At 39.3% G+C, this 8,594-nt stretch overlaps 1 long non-coding RNA gene across 2 annotated transcripts; it reads right to left on the reverse strand.

Annotated features, from left to right (window-relative positions):
- Positions 1-5,421: 5,421 nt before the first annotated feature.
- Positions 5,422-8,196, reverse strand: LOC107866284. Of its 2 annotated transcripts, none has more exons than XR_001672848.2 (4): positions 8,019-8,196; positions 7,048-7,180; positions 6,207-6,804; positions 5,422-6,129 (listed from the first exon to the last, which is right to left on the reverse strand). It is a non-coding gene; the product is annotated as an uncharacterized LOC107866284 (long non-coding RNA). The 2 variants fall into 2 exon arrangements; XR_007054024.1 differs by having other exon boundaries at positions 8,121-8,187.
- Positions 8,197-8,594: the final 398 nt, after the last annotated feature.

Here is an 8,594-nt window from a genome sequence, read left to right on the forward strand (position 1 = left end):
AAAAAACCCCTATGCAACCTACCACGGAACCTGCAAGGAGGGCATGATGAGGCCAACTGAGCCTCATTTGGCTGAGATAAGGCACTCTGTGCTCGAAAAGTATCACCACTTTGCTGACGCCTATCACCCGACTGCTTCAGGTAAGGAGCACTAGCTGAAGAGAAGGAACCAGAACTCCACTTCTTCTTTGGCCACTTACCGCCATCCCGACCACCTTGCTGTAGAGCACCACCCTGTACAGATGACCTAAACTTCTTACTCTGCCTTTCTCCAAACTCAACCTGCTTCCTCTTTTCCTCCACCTGCTATATATGAACCACCAACCTAGAGATGTACATATCCTTGATCAGCAATGCAATCTTGCTTTCAAGGATCAAATCCCGAGACAGTCCAGAAGTGAATTTTCTCATCTTGCCCTCATATCAGGCACCAATTCCGGAGCATACCTTGACAGTTGATGAAAGTTCAAGGCATATATCTTGACCAATATTTTCCCTTTTCCTAGATTAACAAATTCCTCCGCCGTTGGTCCCCTCAACTCCCAAGGAAAGAAGCGATCCAGAAAAGCATTAGAGAAAGTCACCCACAAAGTCGACCCCTCAACATCACCTCTCGCCCTATCCCACTCCTCGTACCATTGGTACGCCGCATCTTTAAGCTGATAAGCAGCAAAGTTCACCCCTTCAGATTTGTGGTCTGCATTACCCTGAAGATGCTCTCCATTTCATCCAAGAAACCTTGATGATCCTCCTCCACCTTTACACCAATAAAAATAGAAGGATTCATCTTCATAAACTGGCCAACCCTTGTGGCCTCATCAGATGAAACACCAGATGCACATCGCTCAGCCTGAGCAGCAACCAACTGAGCAATAACATGAATCGATTGACGAAATTCCGCATTAGTCACCTCATCCTGAGGAGGACTAGTAGCAACCGGTGGAATTCCAAAAATACCTGGGATGGGACCCCTAGAGCTAGTATGGATCCCCTGAGTAGTACGTGTCCAATCAATATCGTCCCCAGTTGGGACAGAAAAGTTACCTCACGTCTCAGATCGTCGAGGCATGATCTTAAAGCGAACAAACCAAAATTAAAGAAGATTCTAAGACTTGGACTTCAAGCTTGAAAATAGAATACCAAGAAAGTGAAACATTCCTAAATGCCTTGTAGCATCTCCCTTATGAGTGTGGCGCGCTCCACACCCTTAAAAGAGACTCTACTCGACACGGCTTTGTGAGCTCCCAATTGACCATGAACCTAAAGCTCTGATACTAACTTGACACGACCTGAACCAGGGCCTCGTTGTAATGGGCTTTCCAAGTCCAACCAAGATAGGGACCATCCCTGTTACCCAACCCAACCTCTAAATACACATACCCTGAGTTGAATGAATACCGAACGTATGACAAAATAGCGTTTATTACCATTCCAGACTCTAGGATAGGTCTATAACCGTGACCAACCCAACAAGTCCAACCATCCCTTACCAACTATCAACCACAACCAGACCAATATAAAAACCAAGTTTCTGTCCATAATATAACATAAAAGAATGGAACAACCAACAATATAGTCAACCAGTGTCGGCCCCAATACTAATGTCAATACTAAGGCTGACACCAATATCGACACCACCTATTCCAACCCATAGTAGTTCCGCAAAGCCTCAAACAAAAAGAAAAACAACATTCGATTGGGACATGCCCCCAACCATAACCAAAACCAATATCCATAAAAGAACCAAAAGTATGTAAAGACATCCATGATTTGAAATGGAGCCTTTCGAAATATGAAAGCTCACCACTTCAATCCAATAGCTGATCCCGAATCTGTTCACTAAACAGTAGTAGTAAAATGGTCAGTTCCTGATCGCGTAGGGATACAGCCGCCCGAAGATGGGTTAGCGAGTAACGCTAGCATGAACTCAGGATAAGGATAAAATAATGTCATCCAGTAAAACCAAGTAAACCAACTATATGGACACAACCATACATATATATATAAACACACACAACCATGCCGGGAAAGAGAGCCAGGTTTAGCATGCCTTTAAAACCATTAACCCAGGTATGTGTAGCTTAACCATCCTAGAACCACCCACGGGCTATATCAGTCTAGTGTAACCCCCCTAAATGGGCCTCAATGCGTGTAGCCGCACGAACCGGAGATACCATAAGAGTAGGGGATTCCCGAGTACGCTTCGCTCTCCATGATACATATGTACAGGGTAATTAGAGGATTCCCATGTACCTCATAGTATCATATATGGTCACTATGACCAACCCTCATGTCGGCAAACATGAGTTTCCAGTGTCCGTCCATTGGACTCGCACCTTCATGATTAGCTATCACACCCCGCCATTATTGCCCAATTAAAACCATTACCATCCAACCAAACCATTATTCTATTATTATTAACCAAGGCTATGAGTAATGGTATCATCATACCGACTATAGCTTGCAAGCAATGTCCTTAGCCAACCTTTTTATGTAAAGGGATTCTCATGTACCCATAGATTACATTATAAAGTTAACTTGGGGGAATCTCGTGTACCCCACATGTGTTAAGTTTTCTTGGGGAAATCCCATGTACCCAAGAAGTTGTTCATTAACATGTTTATTTGGGGGATTCCCTTGTACCCCACAAGGATGTTTAATTAACCATAACCATGACTATTATACCTTACCATTTAACCATTCCAAACCATTTAAACCATTTATGCCATTTAGAATTCCATTACTAAGTCAAACCATGTAATAGTTCCATTAAAAATCCAATAATATAGTAAAAGCATTCTCATAGGCATTTTATTAAACTTGTTGGAGGCATAATATTTTCAAAACCAATTCTAATTACCAATTAACCATGCCCATGCAACCAATTGTCCAAACCACCGTTAAAGCATGCAAATACATAATTAGAACATGGGAAAACCATAACCAAGCATTTAACACCAAAACCCAAACATATATTTGAAAACCCCAGAACCATACAATAATCATGTCATGAAAACATTGTATAAAACATGCCTTTAGTTGGAACTAACAATGAGGGAGGAGTACATGCCTTAGATTACAAAAATGATGGAGATGATGGAGAGCAGAAATGGTGTAAGATCAAATAATGCCAAGGTTGCATCCTTCCTGGCTGAAGGAACTGGAATGTTCAGAAACTAGTTGCAGCAATCCCCCATCATCTATTACAAACTATTCTCAAAATTCCATTTCAATTCCAAGAATGGGTTCCTGATCATCCAATTTGGACACTGAATACAAGTGGTGAGTTCAGTTGTTCCTCTGCCGTTCCTCTGCCTGGGGTGTGGTAGGAGAGCATAGAGAAGCAACAATGATTGACACATACATCTGGCATAGAATAGTCCCTTTTTAAATGCTCATTCCTATTATGGAGAACTTTAAGGAAACTACCAACAAATGAACGGCTCAGCAGTTTTGGTATAGCCCCTACAATTTGTGAATGTTGTCATACCTCTGGTTTGGACACCATTCCTCGTATCTTTAGAGATGGTTTCTTTGCAAACAGCATTTGGCAATACTTTTCCACATCTATGGGGATTACTCATGTCACAACTTCCCTTAGAAACCTGGTGTTGAAATGGTGGAACTTTAAATCAGTTAATATTGCTCATAAATTGGTGAACCAGGCTCTTCCAATCATTATTTGTTGGAACTTGTGGAAAAATAGATGTGCTGTTAAATATGGTGGAAAAAAGTCTCAGCTAGCCAGGGTGAAATTCTTGTTCTACAAGGACATCTCTAACCTATTATGCGCTGCTTTTCCTAACATCTCTTGGCCTACTGGGTGGAACCTAATAGCTTTTGTTGAGAAATACAGACAGGAAACAGAAGTTACTGTGTATTGGTCTAAACCACCCGCTAAAATGGTTAAGCTGAACTCTGATGGAAGTGCAATTAATAACCCTGGTACGATTGGAGCAGGGGTGTCATTAGAGATCACAATGGTGACCTTGTCTATGCCTATGCTATCCCCCAGGACATAGGACTAACAACCAAGAAGAGGTGAGGTTGCTATAAGGGGTATCTTTTGGTGTATAAACAATGGTATACAACAGGTCATTCTGGAGGTGGATTCTGAACTCCTTGTTAGATGGATAAGAGATCAAATCCCAACCCCCTGGCATCTACAAGCCTTAGTGAAATCATTACTAAGGATCATATCACAGTTCGAATTGTGCATTTGCAGACATGTATACAGGGAAGCCAATTTTGTAGTTGATGCCCTATCAAAAGCTAGTCACCAATCAGAACATCCTCAACATTACTTTCATTGCAGTCAACTCCCTCAGATGTAGCTGGCTATTTTCAACTGGACGAGATGGGCATGCCAAGTTTTAGGAGAAGGAAATTGCGTAGACTTGAAGCACCACCTTAGAGCTGGAGTGAGTTGGGAAGCAGAAATCTCATGTACTAATATAGATGGACAACTTACTTTGTATATTGCTAGCATTGTATTAGCATCATACATTCCTTTGTTCCACTATTTTTGGAGGTCAGGTCTATGCCCCCCTCTATGTACAGATTTGTGATTAATTATAAAGCCTGAGGGTGATGCTCAGCCCCTAAAATTTTTGATAAAAAAAATGATGGAGAGAAATCACCCATACAAGCCCCAAATTGATCATCTAGATGAGACCTTAGTCTTCCTTTACCCAAGAGCCTTAGAGAGAGTTTATAAGTGTTTTAGATTAGAATAATAGGGTAAATGATGTCCCAATAGTGATATAAGTCGTGGGGCCTTAAGTGGTTAAGTGGGAAAATGTTCAGATGGTACGACTCCCCCATACCAGTCGTACTCTTCAATACAAGTGGTACATACCATTCATACCCTAGGCAACACTGTCAACCATACGACGTACCCAAACCAAGTCGTACCCAAACCATATGATCAGTACCCCTAAACCGTATCCCAAGCAGAATAGAATCAAAGAAAGTTTGAACACTGTCTACCATACGACTTAATGGTACGACTCGTGCCCTAACTTACGGCTCATAGTGATCCACTTGTACTCAGATCCAAGTTAAGTTACTAAGTCTCAGATTAAGTGAAAGAAAAACCCAAACCATACGACCCGTCACCAACCATACAACTCGTACCCACCAAGTCGTACCCATTCCAGAAACCAATCCAACCCACCAACCAACATTGGTTAGCATATGACCAAGAGCATATCAACCGTACCCCATCATACGATGGGTACCCACAAGTCGTATGACGTCCAAAATCCAGAAATCCAAAAAATTTTCCAAGGGTCCAAACCCAGGGTGTTTCACTAACACTAAAATAGCTGAAACTTCTGGTAACGAATGCACTATCAAATATAATGGGAAAAGTCAATGTCCAAACCACAGGACAATACAAAAATCAAAGTTCCTCCTCAATCTCTTGTTCAGAATATGATACACATGTATGTCACAATTTTACTAGAGGCATATTTTGAAAAGGCCACAAGTACTGAGCATAATACAGGGCATAGTACAGCTCTATGCATATAGAATACAACTAAAATTCCTCCAAGCAACAAACCAACTTCACCTCCTGTCTATGGTTTGCTTTTACATAAAATTTCAATATGGCCCTACATTAGAACAGCATATGGTACAACATCCTTAGCTTTTACCAAAATCATTTATAGATGTACCACAATTAGCACCACACTACTAAAAGATATTTGCAATAGCATCACCACATTTCTAAAACGAAAAAAAACAGAACAGATGTATATGACATAATTCTAAGTCATTCTAAACGATGGTTTTTTTTTAACCTTTTCCTGCATCTGACTATAAGTAACATAGACTACTTACACTCTCAAGATCCCGCCAAGCCATGATTTCAGTCTGCAGTAAACAATACCTAGAAGACATGATCCTACAATTTTTTTTGGGTGGGGTTAGGGGGTTCACTCAAAGATCTTAACCTAGCTGCCAGCAAGACCTTGACATGTCTTCTCAATAGGTTGGTTACCTTCTCAAATGCAATGATCAAGTTATACATTGCTATGGCAAAAGGGCTTTCTACTGTAAGATTGCGAAAATAGCAATAAATATCCACCAGCTCATCATTGGATTAGGAAGCCAGTACTGCAAGCTGAGGAAACAAGACAATCAGCCATCACAACAAGAACACTCAGAATACAAACCATTTTAGCTGAAGATTGCAAATACCTGATGATGAGGATTACCACTTGAAGTCCAAAGTGACGAAGCTTGCAGGTAATAACTCGAAGCAGCCGCAAAATCACAAGCTTTAGAATCTCCCTCACCATATAAGCCTTTGTAACGAGCAAGATCGCCAAGATAAACAACGATGGCAAGATGTCAATCCTTTCTTCAACTCCACAGACTTGTTACCGTCTTTAGAGTAAGGAATTTGATTCTCTGGATCATCAGAGAAATATCCCAGTGGAAGACCATACTTGGACCTAATTTTTAACATCAAATCATGATAAAAAACTATTGCTTCTGAAAGAAAAGTTTTAAACTGCGTTCGGATCTTTGTGATGCGATCTGGTCCACCATTAGAGAGAACCTTTCCATTGGTTAATCCACTAGAATTTGCAACAGCATTGAAGTGTGCCCACAATTCCTCACTTCTCCTGTAATGCAACTGCCACAGGGCATACTCTATTTCATGTTGTTCAGAGAAAACATGATCCTCAAGGATCATAATTTCGTAGTTTTCTCGCATTTGTTACCATGCACTTGGATCAGAAGGAACTTTAGCTTGTGCGTCTTTTCTCCGTTTACTCCCCAACTCAACATTCTTTGGAAAAAAAATTGAAGATGAGAAAAAAAATGTCAGTTACTTGTTTCAAACAAGCGAATATGCAATTGCTCTTTATATAAAAAGACAATCTAGATGGATACAAATTGCAGCTTTACAGACAACAAATACGGCTCATTATATGGATGTTCAACTTGCAGCTCTACAAGTAAAGCACAGCATAAATGAATGCCTAATATATATATATATATATAGAGAGAGAGAGAGAAGCCAAACACCAACCTTGTTGTAGAGGTGCTGAACTCGCTCCCAAGATGAATGATTTAAATTACTGTTCATTGGAATGGTCATCATCCATCAAGTGGACGAGATGTCCCCCAAAAATGATTCAGAAAGTAACACCAAGACATTTAACCTGCAGGACCACATCCCAAACAGATATCAGCAGGAAAATCTTAAAAAGAATAATGAAATGCAACCTTATCCATTGCACATAAGTGCAAGAACATAAGTTTCATAAGGGTTAACAATCCATTTCACTTATTCACGTTATATTTCTATCATCCATCCATCAACACACTAAGAGTGATATTCTCATTTTTGATAGATAACTAACCGGAATACAACGTCAATAGTTAAAAGAGCATAAATCTTAAGCTGTAAAAAACAAGCTCATCAAGTTTCTTTTCTTTCCATTATATCACTGTTTCCTTACTAGGTTAAAAACAGAAAAATGCTTACATCATCATCTAAGCCCCTTTTCCTCATACTGCTCAATTTATATTACATAAGCTAGAATCACCAGCTTCTCTCCAAAAAATTAGGAGACAATGATTATCAAAAATCAGATACTACCACCTATAGCTCAAAAAATCCTTGATCTTCAACGACAAGACAAATTACAGTCATTATTTTCGCCACCATCTGCAACACTCAACCATTTTCCCATAATAAAGCAAGCTTAACCTGAATTTCCGAATTTTTAATTTTTATATCAAGGATAAAGAACCATATAGACTCGAATACTACCGATCCAAAAGAGAAAAACAAAAACCCTCCAAGAGATTTAACAAACCCCGAATACAGGGGGGGAATTAAAATTGATCCTTGAAAATTTCCAACAAAATCAAATCATATAACCTAGAGATTTTTTACCGAAAAGAAAAATCAGATCTAAGGAAATTCCACTTTCGAACACCCAAATATTTCAAAGTTTCATGATTATGTATGTTTATAGGGAGTGAAAAGCTAACCGATTAGTAGGCTTAGATGGATTTCAGGGCTACTTTAAATCACAAGAGATGACTAGGAAAAACGAAGAGGAGAAAGAGGAAGAAGAAAAGGAGACTCTTTACATGAACATCATCGGTAAAAGCTTCTGTTCTTTTTTCCTTTCGTTTTCCTTGTTGGTGCGGTGTTAGGTCATTTGTTTAAAATGAAGGTCTAAATATAAATGATCTATTATTAATTGTATTTATTTTTTATTAAGATTTTAACTCTAAATATATTTGAATAGCTTTTAATTATTCACATTTAGAATCAAATTTTAATAGGTTTGAAGGAATATTTTGGTATTAGATATATTCACTGCTCTATTCATAATCAGCAACTACCATAATTGTCAATCACTATCAGATTTACTCCCTCTTTTATTCTAATTATATTCATCACTACCATTGTCGTCAACAACAACACAATTAGCAACCACTGGCGACCAATTCCTACTATCAACCAACTTATCTATCACAACTAGTACCATCATCAACTACCACTAATACATCACAACTTCTACACATTCTTTGGCCACCACCACTATTATCACTAGTAAT

The sequence above is a fragment of the Capsicum annuum genome, chromosome 3 (genome assembly GCF_002878395.1).
Source record: "Capsicum annuum cultivar UCD-10X-F1 chromosome 3, UCD10Xv1.1, whole genome shotgun sequence".
Taxonomy (NCBI): Eukaryota; Viridiplantae; Streptophyta; class Magnoliopsida; order Solanales; family Solanaceae; genus Capsicum; species Capsicum annuum.